General features: G+C 44.4%; 1 non-coding gene across 1 annotated transcript; it reads left to right on the top strand.

The window, feature by feature from the left end:
* The first annotated feature begins 1,851 nt into the window (after positions 1 to 1,851).
* Trnag-ucc (transfer RNA glycine (anticodon UCC)) lies at positions 1,852 to 1,924 on the top strand. The gene has a single exon. It is a non-coding gene; the product is annotated as a tRNA-Gly (tRNA).
* The last annotated feature ends 14,428 nt before the right edge of the window (positions 1,925 to 16,352 follow it).

Raw genomic sequence — 16,352 nt, 5'->3', positions numbered from 1 at the left:
GCAAATGGTAGGAAAAAATAACCGTAATCATGAAAACTAGACGAGAAAAATAGGTAGGTACAGGTGGGAATATTGATGATGACGATGATGACTGGAATGATAACAACAACAGCAGCAATATTAACAACAACAACAACAACAACAACAACAACAACAACAACAACAACAACAACAACAAAACCATATAAGAAATGAAAGGTGGCGCCGCCTTTTTTACCCCTCTTATTGTGTGTGTGTGTGTGTGTGTGTGTGTGTGTGTGTGTGTGTGTGTGTGTGTGTGTGTGTTTTCTATATGCTATTCCTTCTTTTTTTTTTCTTTCACATTCTCCTGCATTTTCCTTAACTCTCTCTCTCTCTCTCTCTCTCTCTCTCTCTCTCTCTCTCTCTCTCTCTCTCCTCTCTCTCTCTCTCTCTCTCTCTCCTCTCTCTCTCTCTTTGCACACACACGTATCCTTTCTCCAATCTCATCTCTAAAATCACTTAATTCTTTCCTTCCTTTTCTTTTTTTTTTCTCTTTCTCTTCCCTTCTCCCTCATCCTTCCTCCCCTCTCACCACTCACTCTCCCTTCCTTCCTTCCCCCTCTCCTCCTTCACTAATCCCTCCTTCTCCCTTCCCTCCCTTCCCCTTCCCGCCGTCCTCAAGCCTCGTGATCCAAAGCGTCGGGTACAAAGCACGAACAGAAGTGAAACATCTGAGTCATGTCTCAAAATGTGGACGATCCCTCTTAGTGATGCGTGTGGCGCGACCCTCTTGCGTCGCCGGGGACGTGTGGAGCGGGTGGATCAGCGGTGGAACGAGCGGAGGACGCTTGGATAGGCAGATGGATGCGTGAAGAGTCCCAGAGGAATGTGCGGAGTGAATAGGAGTGAACAGTAGTGGAGAGGAATGTAGCAGTGACTAGGTGGATGGAGGTTTGCGGGTGGAGTGTGTGGAGTGAGTAACAATGGAGGCTCAAAAAAATAGTGGTCTTGGGGCGAACCAGTGAGTGGGTGGAGAAGCTCTCTGTTAAGTAGTGGAGATACAGAGGGTGGTGGAGGAGTGGTGGTGAGTAATAACGCCAGTTTAGAAGGCGGTGGTGATGTAGTAGTAGTAGTAGTAGTAGTAGTAGTAGTAGTAGTAGTAGTAGTAGTAGTAGTAATAGTAGTAACAGTAGCGGTGTTGTTGGTGGTGGTGGTGATACTAGTGGTGGTGATTGGCGTGTAGTAGACCATGAACAAATAGGGAGGAAAAATCTATAAATAGTGTTGTAATGGTAGCAGCAGGTGGCGGCAGTAGTACTCATAGCGGTAAAGTACAGCAGTAGAAACAAGCCTGAGGGTCCAAGTAGCATTAGCAGTAGCAGAGAAGGCGCAGCAGCAGCAGTGAGGACGCTTTCAACGTAAAGGCGGTTTCCGAAAGAGGTAAGTCAAGTCGACGATTTAGAAAAGACGAAGGAAAAAAGGAAAGACGAAAAAAATTTGATGAAAAATAGGAAAGTTGCGAAGGAGACAACAATGCCGGGGAGATAAGATGCTGCACGAACATTATTAAGAAGATGATAATGCCATGATGTGACAAGAGTGAGAAAATGAGTTGTTTAACCAGACGAATTATGAAAGGAAAAAGAGCCCGCGCGGAAACTACGACGAGACAAAAGCTGACTCACACGAGGGAAAAAGAGAGTGGAGAAAGGTGGGGAAAAGAAAATAATTGTGTGTGATAAACTGAGAGAGAGAGAGAGAGAGAGAGAGAGAGAGGAGAGAGAGAGAGGAGAGAGAGAGAGAGAGAGAGAGAGAGAGAGAGAGAGAGAGAGAGAGACACCTAATACAAAAACTCGCAATAAATTACATAAATCTTTTCCATAACGTCATGCGATGGTGGTATAGTGGTGAGCATAGCTGCCTTCCAAGCAGTTGACCCGGGTTCGATTCCCGGCCAATCGCAACGTCCAGAGATGCTCTTTTTTTTTCTTATGTATCTTAAGATTTATTTATTTATTTATTTTTAAGCCAGGTAAGATAAAAGGCATTTGTAACTTAACACATCTATAACAATAAAAGGCATAGTAGTGATTGGTGATAGGGGGTGAAGAGAATGGAAGGAGAAGTAGAATTAGGAGATGGACAAGGAGAATGAGGAGGAGGAGGAGGAGGAGGAGGAACAAGAACAAGAGGCAACAACAGCAACAACAACAAAAACAGCAGCAGCAGCAACAACAACAACAACAACAACCACATCATCATCATCATCATCACCAAAGAACAAACAAGGCAAAAAAAAATAATAAATAAATGAAAAAGAAACATTATAAAAGAAAAAAATATTACCACTAACACCACCACCAGAACAAGCACACACACCACCACGACTGCATCACTCACCACCACCACCACCACAAGCACCATCATCACCACCATCCCAATCAAAGCATCACACTCGCCTCACCACCACCGCGACAGCACACCCGCAATCAAAACATAACCTTTCAAATCCAAGTCTCTTATCATCTTTAATCTTCCCTGCCGCCTCTTCCACCACCACCACCACCACCAACTCCCGAACTCCCAGACTCCCTGCCTCCCTCTCCACCACCACCACTACCACCACCACTCCCTCCTCCTTCAATAAGAGCGAACTCACCGGACATCACCGAAACTGCCCAATTTTTACTCCCCGAAAGCCTGCCAAGGATGTTATTTTCCATTCTGTGGCGAAAAGAAAAAGAAAATCATGAAAAAAAAGAGAGGAGTCGGCGTATCAAGGGTGGACGCATACCGATTCTCTTTTGTTCGCTTACTGAAGCAAGTGCAGCGTCAGGGGGTGGCTGGGATGTGGCTGGGAGTGGCTGGGGGTGGCTGGGGTTGGCTGCGGTTGGCTTAGAGGAAGAGGTCGTAAGAAGGGAGGGAGAGAAGTGAGAGATGAAGGAAAACGTAATGGGGAGGAGGTAAGGAGTAGGAAGGCAAGGAAGAGAACAGGTGAGAACAGGTGGGAAAGGAAGAAGTGAGAGGAGACTAAAAGGAGGTGACAGAGGGAGAAGAAAGGTACTGACACAAACGGGGAGCGAAAAGCGAATGTTAAGGGCGAAAAAGTCAAGTATATAAGACTCTCTCTCTCTCTCTCTCTCTCTCTCTCTCTCTCTCTCTCTCTCTTGTCAGGCAGCATAAAAGGAGGCAACAACGCACCCACTGCCTCAGGTAACAAAAACAGGGGAACTTTTTGGTACCTTATGCACTATTGACAATATTAAGAAGGTCCAGAGTCGCCTTGAGGAGAAAATAAAGAAAAACATGCGAGATATATAGTGTGCTTTCTAATGCTCTCAAAGTCACTTGTTCTGTATATTCAATTAGCAGCTGATTAGTTAGTTACTTATTAGGTGAAGGTAAAACTTAAGGTATGTAGAATGCAGGTGTGTGTGTGTGTGTGTGTGTGTGTGTGTGTGTGTGTGTGTGTGTGTGTGTGTGTGTGTGTGTGTGTCGTACGGTAAATCTTTATACAATATTCTATCTCTTTTCAACTTTCTTTTTAACTCTATACAGTAACCTCGCGTTTTCTTTCAATAATACCACTTGTTTTTTCTCTCTCTTTCACTCCCTTTGTCTTTTTCTTAATGGGTTTATTTAGTTCTGTCCTCTCAGCTTCATCTCCCACGGTTTTGATTTGCATATTCCTTCCCTCGTCTGATGAAGTGTTAGTTTTCAATGTTTACCACCTTTGTGCGCATATTTTCCAATGTTTCTTCTGCAGTCTCCTTTGATCGCTATGGCCAAGCTAGAGGTTACTGCGTTAATGTCATCTTCGCCAACACTTGCAGCTTTTCAATAAGTGTTTCCTGTTAAAAATTAAAGTCTGCCGATATTTCTTGTCCGCACCAAACTTCTTGGAATCCGACTTGTGCTTTCTCCACAAAAAAAATAAAAAAAAAAAGTTATTTCAAACTCCACTGCCATATGGTCGTTGTGGATTCTTACTTTTCTGAATGCAAGTTACATTTTCCAGCAGCGTATCTTTGTTTGATACCACACTGTATTCTTCTTTTAAATCTATTCATTTCGGCTCCTCCTAGTCCACTTACGGCCTCCTCTTTTGGAAGGAAGTATTCATGAGCCTAACGTCATCGCTGTCTATCAAACAAATCTGCCATGACTTTCTACAAAAAAAAAAAAAAAAGGCTTCTCTGACTTTGTTTAATGGCCAAGAATTTCAGCTTCTTGAAGGGCACTTACTCGCTCCCCGCGGCACGCTGACCCGAGGGGATGAAGACAAGGTAGCAAGACTCTGTTATGATGACGATAATCTGACCGGAACGCCACAATTCTCATTATTACTACTTGTCAGAGAGAGAGAGAGAGAGAGAGGGAGAGAGAGACTAAACATGCGGACAACAGACAGAAATACATTCCCCATCTCCACACACACACACACACACACACACACAGGTAAAACACAGACATAAAGGACACAAAGGCGGCCCTGAATCCCTTCTATAATACGCTTCCATACCATTCACGGATCAAAAATTCTTTACCGAGTTTGCACGAAGGCTTTGTGTCTGGCAAATTTACGATGGAATATGGAATTTGGCCCCCACGTGAACGCCGCACAAGGAGGAAGTGTTTACCCTGAAGGAGTAGGAGGAGGAGGAGGAGGAGGAGGAGGAAAGGGAGGAGGAGGAGGATTACACGATCTGTCCAGCCCGAGTCTAGCGATTCTTTCGGTTTGTTATCAGTTGTGAGTTTCCACGCAAGAAGTGTTGACGTGGTGAGCACAAGAGGTTTGGTCAACACTTGCTCACGCCCTCCTCTTCCTCCTCCTCCTCCTTTTCCTCCTCTTCCTCCTCTCCTTTTCCTTTTTCCTCCTCTGTTCTTTTTTGCTTCTTTCTATTATACTCCTCCGTTTCTTCTGCCTCGTGCCTGCCCCGTCTTTCTTTTCTTTCGCTTTTTCTTTTGTGTGTGTGTGTGTGTGTGTGTGCGTGTATGTCATCGTTAGCTGGTTACGTTTGCAGGTCTCTCTCTCTCTCTCTCTCTCTCTCTCTCTCTCTCTCTCTCTCTCTCTCTCTCTCTCTCTCTCTCTCTCTCTCAGTAATCTGTTCGTAATGTTTCCCTAGTTTCGACAAAGTGAGAGAGAGAGAGAGAGAGAGAGAGAGAGAGAGAGAGAGAGAGAGAGAGAGAGAGAGAGAGAGAGAGAGAGAGAGAGAGAGAGAGACGTTCAAACATTCTGTAATACCTTTTTATCACACTACTCCATTAATGTTTTGGATTTAATGCATTATCACTGTCAGGAGTAACTCGACGAAGCAACGGGTGGAGGGAAATTATGTCCAGTCGAGGGTCGAGGAAGGAGAAAAAAAAAAAAAAAACTCACAAAATCCCCGCTGAAAAATATATGTGGATTATATATCAGTCGTTGATGATTGAAGGGAAAAAAAAAGCGAGGCGTCATCAACTGAGCTCAATATGATTTTGCCCTGAGTTAATGATAGTCTTTCAGGGGCATGTTATTTACAACAATAGAATATATGTAGCAACTGACGCACTGCCGTATAAACATGTACTTCTTTAATACCAGACACCCAGGGAGGGCTGCGCCGGGCGAGACCGACTTAAGAAAGACTACACAGGGGTTATAAAATGAAGGATGGTACTTAAGTGCAAATAATGCCAATTACTTAACATAAGTAGACTGAGGCACGCAAAAAAAACCGTCCGCAAAATATGATAAAGGAAACCAAGATCACTTACATTACCAAAAAGGCAAAAAAGAATATAAGTATCGCATGCAGCTTAAAAATACCTGCAAGAATGTAACGACGCGAGCATTAGCGGCAATACAAGGTTGAATTTTATCAAACACTGAACTATATGTATGTGCGTGCGCCCTGCAACCCCACGATTGTAATGATACGAACCGCCAAGCTAAGTTCTAATAAAGGCGGGGAGAAATTGTTCTGAATTCTACATCCCAATAAGGGAAAATATTAATATTTCAAGACTTTTAATTCCATTGAAGATATACTGACCAAAATTGTACGAGTGCCACGATGACTTTAGAAACCTGGCGTATTTTCGTTGTGTTTCAACTTGAAGAAAAAAAAAAGAGGAAAAAAGACCTATTTGTATTCTGTGTGGAAATGCAAGAGAGAAGTGCAGTCCAGTGGGGAAGGTAATGGAATGTTTCAGTGTACTGCACGACGCTAACAAGGAGGAACAGGATACATTACTCTGAGCCACATTATTTCAGGATACATTTTCATACATTATTTGTGGATATATATGTATTAATTTTCAAGATGGACAATTTCAGGATACATTTTTCAGGTATGATTTCAGGACACACAAGGTTTCAGGGTACATTTCCATACATTCTCTGAGGACACACTAGTTCAGGTTACACAATTTCCAGATCTCGATTTCCCAAGATTATTTTCATGATATACAATTTTCTGGGTTATTTTCAGGGCTATTTTTATTGCATACTATTTTCTAGATTATTTCAGGCTTGTTTTCTTTCCATACTATTAGTTAAATTTTTTTTTTTTTTACGTTCATTACCAGGATACATTTTTTTTTCTATTATTATTATTTTTTTTATTTCTTTCCATGTTGCCTTTCGGATTATTTCGAGATTATCACCCAGACAAGCTACGTTCAACTTCAATATCACGACACTTCACTAGTTTACGGATTATATTTAGCCTTATTTTCTTATTTCTTTCTGGATAACTTCGAGATTATCACCAAGACACGCTATTTTCCAATCAGTGAAGCAGCAGCAAGCATATTAAGAACACGAGCAGCAGAAGGCTAAACACACAGCACCAGATCATCAGCTAAACTTTCCTCGTTCCCTCTCGCAATCTCAAGGGAACAATCACCGCTACGAGATTTGAGCAACCACAACAATCACAATTTTCTACACAACTAGCTGCAGCAGGGAATGGCTTTTAAAGAACACGAACAACGTCATCCAAGTTACTCGTGCGGCGTGACTGAATTCAAAGCTCTTATCCAATGATACTTTCAGGGTACAGAATACTACACTCAATGCCCCGGTAGTACAGCGCCCGCTCGTTAGGTAATTGCAAAAACGACGCTAATTCTGAACCGTTCTGATTCACGCGTCCGATAAACGCCGTAATGATACCGTGTGAAACCTGAAGATTTTAAGAACCAATTGGTAGCACTGGTTCGACTATTCCTTGCGGTTTTGTAATATGCCCTTCCCCCACAGTCTCTCTCTCTCTCTCTCTCTCTCTCTCTCTCTCTCTCTCTCTCTCTCTCTCTCTCTATGGACCAGGTTATTAAGCAATTCTCTCCTTTCATTGCGAACCTGTAAGGAAAACTCGCTTCTAGGAAAAGATGTTTTTTTTTCCCTTTTTCTATATGCTGAGTTCCTTCACGGAATGGTAACTTTAATCAATACTGACTCTCTCTCTCTCTCTCTCTCTCTCTCTCTCTCTCTCTCTCTCTCTCTCTCTCTCTCTCTCTCTCACTAGTGATAAACATATAAGAAGACAAATTATACTGTATAGTTGAACAGAGGAGCATCATGGGAGCCGCCAAGGTGATCCAGGGGCAGCTAAGAGGCGGGCGGGAGATTACAGGGAGATAAGCAACCTTGTTTTATCAATTATATTCTTAATGAGAGGTAATTAGAGCCGAGGAGGAGCACTGGGAGAGGACTTGAAACTGACACCAACTGATAAAAACGATAATGTATAAGGTGGTGTTAATGGAGGTAAGATGGGAAGTAAGGGAGGAGGAGGAGGAGGAGGAGGAGGAGGAGGAGGAGGAGGAGGAGGAGGAGGAGGAGGAATATAAGGTAATTGGAAGCTCGCGTGTGTTATGAAGGAACATTAGAAGATTAAAGAACTGGTTTCTGTGTCAGGGCTAAAAAAAAATAATAATAAAAATAGAAAAAACAATTACATACCGTTGTGTTTTGGTGAATCATCCCCCCCTCTCTCTCTCTCTCTCTCTCTCTCTCTCTCTCTCTCTCTCTCTCTCTCTCTCTCTCTCTCTCTGGTAAGCCACAGTTCAAACAAATGTACCCTTCCTATCCCAACACCAAGTATGTACTATGGCTTCCCTCCCTCTCCCTCTCTCCCTCTCCCTCCATCCCAGACGGCATTATATAGTTAGCGTACATTTCTCTTTCTTCCCCCTCTACTGATTAACTCCAATCTCCCCTTGATGAGCGGCCGCTATGGAGCAGTTCCTTATACGTCACTGCAGCGCCGATGGAACGACCAGCCACTTTTTTTAAGATAATGAGAACCTGACTCAGAGGCAGAAAAAAGGGGGAATTAGGGAGTGTAAGAGAGAGTAAGGGAGTGTAAGCGAGGATATGGAAGTTGGGTAAGTGGAGTGGGGAGAGAGCAAGGGAGAGGGGAGAAGGGTACGTAGTGGGGGAGTGGATAGGGAGATAAGGAAACGAGGTGAAAGAACGAAGGGAGGGCTTGGATAGGAGGGGGATGAGTGAGTAGAGAGTTGTGTTAGGAAAGGGTACAGAGAGAGAGAGAGAGAGAGAGAGAGAGAGAGAGAGAGAGAGAGAGAGAGAGAGAGAGAGAGAGAGAGAGAGAGAGAGAGAGAGAGAGAGAGAGAGAGAGACCCCTTACATTTTAATACAGGATTTCAACTTAAGAATAAAAGTTGTAAAAGGGAAAGATGATTCGCCACAATATAATTCCCCTTGAGTTAGTTTTCTCACGTCTCTCTCTCTCTCTCTCTCTCTCTCTCTCTCTCTCTCTCTCTCTCTCTCTCTCTCTCTCTCTCTCTCTCTCTCTCTCTCTCTCTCTCTCATCAGCATGCCCCCTGAGATACCCTCCTCATGCATACATTATTACACTCCATTCCATTTCCTTCTCCCACCTCGACAGACAACTTAATTAAGGATAGACTCGTGTGTCCTGCCTCTTCTGCACTCCTTTCTGACCTGCACCTTGGTTTCAACTCAGGTTCTGCTGCCTCTCCACCTTTGCGCCAAAAAATGAAAATAAACTTGTATTTCTACGGGAGATAATAATAGTTTTGTTTTATATATAGGAAAGCAGATGACTGGAATGCACTCAGTAATCAGGTTTTTAGTGTCGAGTCAGTAGGGTATTCTGACTGGATAAATCAACGGATGGAAATGATTGATGGGTTTAAGAGGGGTTGGTTAATGAAGAATTTGACAAGTCTTTATTGGGACTCTTTATTTATTTATTTATTTATTTATTTTTTTTTTTTTGGCGGTGTTTTGTTCTCTTTGACTAAACGCCTCCTGTAAAAAAAAAAAATATCAGCCTACCGTATCTTTCATCCCTTTCAGTGATAAACTCTGGAATTCCTTGCCTGCCTCTGTTTTTTCCCCCTTCCTACAACTTTAATTTCTTTCATGAGAGAGATGTCAAGATACTTCTCCAGTTCTAGCTACATCTTTTCGTTCTTCTTTTAGGAACTGGCACCACATCTGGCCTTTTATATACTGTAACCCTTGGCCAGTCCCCCTCTTACATGAAACAAATGGAGCTTCTTAAGTTCTTATGTAACCGCTGCCTGTGTTCCTCTCACGTCCCTGTTTTCAAGGCACGCTCGCGGGGCTTTCTCTCAATCCATCACTGACGGCAGCTTTACGTGGCGCGTGGATAGAGTTTCCCTCACCCTCATTCATTCTCCGTCTTTCTGTCTTTGTCTCGAATCTTCCGTCTCCCTCCATCTGTTTCCTTCCCTCCCTCTGTCTCGTTCCATCCAAGTGACCGACATGAGTGTCTCTCTCTGTCTCTGTCTCTATGTTTGTCGCTGGATTTTGTTTTGTCTTTTTTTCTTTTAACGTTTTTTGTCTGTGTAACTCGCTGGCTGTTTGTCTGTCTGTCTGTATTTTGTGTCTGTTGCTGTCTCTTTATGAGTAGGCTTGTTTAGAATTATGTTCCTCTCTGTCAGTTTATTCTGTCTGTTATCTGTCTGTCTGTCTCTCTAGGTTTTCTGGTAGTCTGTCTCTCTCTCTCTCTCTCTCTCTCTCTCTCTCTCTCTCTCTCTCTCTCTCTCTCTCTCTCTCTCTCTCTCTCTCTCTCTCTCTCTCTCTCTCTCTCTCTCTCTCTCACACACACACACACACACACACACACACACACACACACACACACACACACACACACCACGCTCGCATCATGACTTTCGGCCAAAGAACAAGCTGACCTTTGTGCTTCCATCCGCGGCCGTCCATTCAATCCCCGCCTCTTCACGGGCCATGCAGCACGCCACCCGTCACCGTCCCTCACTGCCATGCTCCACTCTCGCCCATCGACGCCCACTCATCACCCTCGCCACGGCTTACCGCCAATTAATTCCGGGTTTGTGCTGACGCCGGAGGGAGCACGTCAGCCCCGCCCTGCCCTCCCCCGGTATCAAGATCCACGAGTCAGCGATAAGCCACAATCAGCGGTAGTTTTTCTTCGTCCCAGATTGACTCTCTCGGTCTCTACTCCCTCTCCCTCTCTCTCTGAAACCTTGGGAGAAGCATTATGTCTTTCCCCTCCGGCGTAGCATGATGGAGGTGACCTGACGCTGCCGGCAAGTCATCACCATCATCACCACCATCATCACATCGCCTAGTACAGCCACGCCTTCATTACTTCGAGGTGACAACAAGCAGCGGCGGGTCTTTTCCTAGTACCGGCCGGCTCCCTGTCCAAGCGCAGGGGAGTGAGCCCAGCGCGCGCCGTCCTGTGTGTGTTGCCCCAGTAGCGTGTTCGGCCCGCGCGCTTTCACCTGATCTGCATAATTGGCTCCGAGAAGATTTGCTGCGGTGCTTCGGGCAGGTGCTGGTCGGGGGTCCTGGCTCCCGGAGGATTCTGCTGGCCTTATTTAGACTTCTTGAGGAGCAGGTGTTGGAGGAGAGGCAACAGTTGTGGTGGTGATGGTGGTGGTACTGGGAGTGGTGGTGGTGGTGGTGGTGCATTGACTGGGTTGTATATAAAAGTGAGGATAAAGGGTTTACAGCTTTTTTTTTTTATATACACAGACAGGGATCAAAAGAAAGCAAATAAACTGTGAATAAGAGAGAGAGAGAGAGAGAGAGAGAGAGAGAGAGAGAGAGAGAGAGAGAGAGAGAGAGAGAGAGAGAAATGAAAGTAAGAAGTTATATATTCATGTAATAAAGAACATTAACCTGTGTGTGTGTGTGTGTGTGTGTGTGTGTGTGTGTGTGTGTGTGTGTGTGTGTGTGTGTGTGTGTGTGTGTGTGTGTGAATCGTGACCTGGGGAAGCTGACTCTACCTAGCCGTGACCTTACCGTTGACCCGCCTGAAGGGTCGCAAACATACTCTGACCTCCTCCTCCTACTCCTCCGTCTCCTCCTTTTATTCATTTTCTTTCCTTTCTCCCTGTTTCCTTCTACGACTATCTCCCCAAACACCAATCATCACAAAATCCTCCTCTATCATTTTCCTTTTCTTTCTCTGCTTTATTCTTGTCCCTTCTCCTCTTATTCTTTTCCTTTTCTTCCTCTTCTTTCCTCTCCCTGTTCTCTCCTGTCCCCTTACCCACCCCCCACACATATATACACACACACACCAAGTCATCACAGCTTCCATCTCTATTCTCCTTTTCTTTTCTTATCTTCTTCATTCTCCTCACCCGTCTGCTATTTCCCTTTCTTTCTTCTCTCCTTGTTTCCCTCCCGCAGGATCACCACCAGAAACACCATTCCCATCACCACATCTTCTTCCTCTTTTCTCTTTTTAATTATCTTCCTTTAATTCGCACTCCTTCTCCTCTTCTTCTTCCTAGTGTTCATTTTCTTTTCTGCTTTCCTCTCCCGTTTCTCGTTTTCTGTTGATAGACTTTAACCATGAACATTACTAATTTAACGAAGTTTAATGACACTAATCGTATAGTTTTTGGTTAATTCATATGGCATATTTTTTTCTTTCTTCATATTGTCACATGCTACTGCCTCTCATAGCCAAAAAATAAAATAAATAAATAAAGTACAATACAAGAGCATTTTTACTTTTCTTCTTCTTCCCTCCTCTCCGACAAGTCAAGTCAGAACCTCACAAGCATGTAGGCGCCAAGGCAACACAAGTAGGTGACAGACTTAGCACAAACAAACACGCAGGAAAACCGATGAGGGAAGCAGTGACGCGGTGAGGCAGCCAGCGGTCAGCAGAGTCAGGTAGGAGGAAAAAAGGGAGGAAAAAGAAAGGCGAGAATTTACAGTACCAGCTAAACATTTTCTGGGCCACTGAGAGAGAGAGAGAGAGAGAGAGAGAGAGAGAGAGAGAGAGAGAGAGAGAGAGAGAGAGAGAGAGTATAAACAACGAGACAGGACGAAGGGTGGTACGCGTGTTGATCCAAACATGTGCTGTCTGTCACGTGTACACATATCCACATCCATGTGCACTGTCTGTCATGTGTGTGTGTGTGTGTGTGTGTGTGTGTGTGTGTGTGTGTGTGTGTGTGTGTGTGTGTGTGTGTGTGTGTGTGTGTGTGTGTGTGTGTGTGTGTGTGTGTGTGTGTGTGTTCTTATGATACCTACACTTGCACACATATACATACGAAATTCTCTCTCTCTCTCTCTCTCTCTCTCTCTCTCTCTCTCTCTCTCTCTCTCTCTCTCTCTCTCTCTCTCTCTCTCTCTCTCTCTCTCTCAAACTATATATCCCAAAAATTTTATTATCTAACGTTCTGTGAAGTATCTCAGAGATTCAAGGAGGGAACGTGGAGAAGAGAAGAGGAGGCGAGGGAGGAATAAGAAGGGGAAGAGGAGAGAGGACGGGAGGAAAAAGAGGAAGAGAAGAGGAGAGGAAGGGAACGACCTCTTTCCTTCCCCAAGCCTCTCCTCCGCTACTACCTCCACCTCCTCCTCCACCTCCTCCTCCTCGCGCAGGACACCAACACACTCAAGGGTTACTCAGCACTCCTTCCATCCCTTTTAAGTCGGAGGCATTATGTTATGTTTTCTCGAGCCTACACGCTTCTTGGCCACGTGTATTCAGTGCGACATTATCATTAATTAAGGTGTCCAGGTGGGCGTGTATACCTGGGCGAGGGTCATTCCGCCGCTCGTTCATTTCCCGTTCCGTCAATAAATCATCTGCTTTCGCCGTGTGTCTCGCCAAGTGCTGATCACCGCACACACCACATCGCTCATTGTTGCCTGTTCCTTTTGTCTCGTCTTGTCTACCGCCGCCGCTGCTGCTGCTGCTGCTGCTGCTGCTGCTGCCGACCGCCCTCCCGCCAGCCACTGCCACTGCCGCCACCTCGCTCGTCTTTACGCTTCCTTGCTCTTCTTGTCTGTTTTCTGTTGCTGCCTGTACATACGAGTATGCCTGCATGGATTTCTCTCTCTCTCTCTCTCTCTCTCTCTCTCTCTCTCTCTCTCTCTCTCTCTCTCTCTCTCTCTCTCTCTCTCTCTCTCTCTCTCTCTCTGTGTGTGTGTGTGTGTGTGTGTGTGTGTGTGTGTGTGTGTGTGTGTATCTATACAACCTTCCCACGTCGTATTTACCTGCAGTACATTGAGAGAAATGATTGCTTCCCTTTGGTGTTTACTGTACCTTCATTAGCCCTCAGTGCGTGTCCACCTCTTTGTGTGTGTGTGTGTGTGTGTGTGTGTGTGTGTGTGTGTGTGTGTGTGTGTGTGTGTGTGTGTGTGTGTGTGGGAGGTCACCCAAGAGGCCGCACAGGTGAGCAGCAGCGAGATGGTGTGCAAACAGGTGTGTCGAGCCTTTAAATGACACCTGAGGAGGAGGAGGAGGGGGAGGAGGAGGAAGAGGAGGAAAAGGAGGAGGAGGAGGAGGAGGATGGTGGTGATAGTGGTGATGGCGGAGGTAAAGGAGGGAGAAAGAGATGGAAGAAAAGAAGAAACAATGGAGAAATAGAAAGAAGACAAAAGGTTAACGAAAAGAAAAAGAAGAATGAGAAGGAGAAGGAGAAGGAGAAGAAGAGGAAGAAGAAGAAGAAGAAGAAGAAGAAGAAGAAGAAGAAGAAGAAGAAGAAGAAGAAGAAGAAGAAGAAGAAGAAGAAGAAGAAGAAGAAGAAGAAGAAGAAGAAGAAGAAGAAGAAGAAGAAGAAGAAGAAAATCATCACCATCATCAACAACAACAACAACAACAACAACAACAACAACGGACACGAGGTTGGAGAAGGAGGAGGAGGAGGAGGAGGAGGAGAAGGAGGAGGGGGATAAGGGAACTAGAAATGTGAAACAAGACGGCAGGATTAGAAACGGGGATGGCTAAGAGTTGATTTTTGTCGAGTTGAGAGCCATCCCTTGTTCTGCTCAAGATTCCTCAGGCTGAACCAAAGATGAAACTCAAGACTTGGGCGGACAAACCAGATAGAAACATCCTCCCTTCGCACTGTTTTTCTCTGCATTTTTTTTTTCATCAGCATCTTTCTGTCTCTTTGTTTCTCCTAGTCTTATTCTTTTATTACTTAATTCCAGTACTTTTATTTTTTTATTTCTCCTCAAGTCATCGGATTTGCTACTTCCAAAATCCTGTTTATCAAAATCTGCGTCGTTTTTTTTTAATGTCCATAGATTTTTTTCTTTTATTTCACTAGTTTGCGTTTCCAGGATGTTCATTTTTTCTTCACTGACTCAATTGTTTCTTTTGATTCTTACGTTTTCTTACGTGATCCTATGTTTTCCTCTTGTCTTCCTCTTCACCTTCTTTCTTTTCCTCTCCATTAAGTCTGTTTGCTGGAGTATGTCAAATAAAATACATCATCATCATCATCATCATCATCATCATCATTATCATTATCACCATCTCGTATTATGTATAGAACAACGCGTGGTGTAAAGTGACATGCAATATACAATGAAACATGCCACATGATTCCTTTACCTCTCCTTCTGCGTCTCCTCTTCCAGCTATTCCTCGGCTCCTTCTCTTTTACTTTTGTTCCTCCATCTCTTTCGTTAATCCCTTTCTGAATTCTTCCTTTCTTACATTGCCTCATGCCTTCCCTGAACATTCCATTCCTTTCTCCTCTCATCTTCCTTTCCCGTCCTCTCTCAACTAACAAACTATCTTTACATCATTTATTTTTCCCCAACTCTTTTTTTTTCCATTCTTACTCCTACGCTCGTTTCTGTCTACTTCACTATGTCCCTTTCTCTTCTTTCTCCTTCCTCATTCTTCCCAATTTTCCTTTACCTCTCTCGTTTACAGCCGTGACCTCTCCCTCCCGCTTGTGGCCTCTTCCCTTAGCCTTTTCTGCCCCCCTTTCTCGCCCTTCCTTTACGGGCCTGAGCTGAGTGATGTCCCATTGTGAGTGAACCTGATCCATTCCACAGAGCAGAAAGCCTCGGATGTTTGGGAAGGGGAAAAAAAGGATGGATCGTGTATGTGAAAATAAAAACTGAAGAGAGAAAGGGATGTGTATATTCTGTACGAGGATGGATAGATGGATGGATAAATGGATGGATGGAGGTGTGTGGGTGTGGGGAGAGAGAGAGAGAGAGAGAGAGAGAGAGAGAGAGAGAGAGAGAGAGAGAGAGAGAGAGAGAGAGAGAGAGAGAGAGAGAGAGAGAGAGAGAGAGAGAGAGAGACTCGGCAACTCCTCACGATATGAATAAAAAAATCATGGAAATCAGTTATTCTCCATCCTTAAAAAAAAAAAGTAACACAAATACCTGATTTACCTTCTACTGACAATACTTTCCATCCCTTAATTCAACCTAACCTAACTTAACCTAACCAAACCTAACCTAACTTAACCAAACCAAAACCAGCAAGTCAACAGTAAGTAAGATCTTAGATATAGACACATGGAGGCATTTAGTGTAATTGTCTCCTGTATCACCAATAACTCTACGTGGATTGGAGGAGGGCAATGCAGCAAGGGAGTCCACATCTGGTCACCTTCAGGAGGAAAAGAGCTCTGTCTCCTTCGAATTTTAGGTGATGTGTTTCTATTGAAGAGAAGGTAAGCTTATATTGGCAGCCACTGTAAAAGTAACATGAACAACAAAGACACCAGCAAAACGAGGAGGAACACCAGGATGTACACGACAGGCGCCAGTGGGACGGGAGGAGACACAACCGAAGCCCATAGAAGCACGTACAGCCCTCCCCGCCCAGCACTGGCAGCCGCCCAAGACTAGCGTCACCAAGAACAAAAGATGAAAAGAAGCGAAATACAAGAAAGGGGACGAGAAGAGACAACGAACAAGAATACGTAATAAAACAACAAAGGAGACCAGCGACGCGCCACTCAGAGCCAGCCATGATTGTCCCCTTGTATGCGTGAGTAGAAGATGAGAGTGTAGGTAAGCTGCTTATTAAGAGTTGTCAGGCTTAAGAGGTTTTGGGATTATTGGATTAAGCATTTTATAAGCGTCGCGTGATTTACTGTAAGTGCAAATTGTTGTAGCATTT

The sequence above is a fragment of the Scylla paramamosain genome, chromosome 12 (genome assembly GCF_035594125.1).
Source record: "Scylla paramamosain isolate STU-SP2022 chromosome 12, ASM3559412v1, whole genome shotgun sequence".
Taxonomy (NCBI): domain Eukaryota; kingdom Metazoa; phylum Arthropoda; class Malacostraca; order Decapoda; family Portunidae; genus Scylla; species Scylla paramamosain.
The sequence above is the reverse complement of the archived record's forward strand: the minus strand, read 5'-3'. Positions and strand labels throughout refer to the sequence as shown.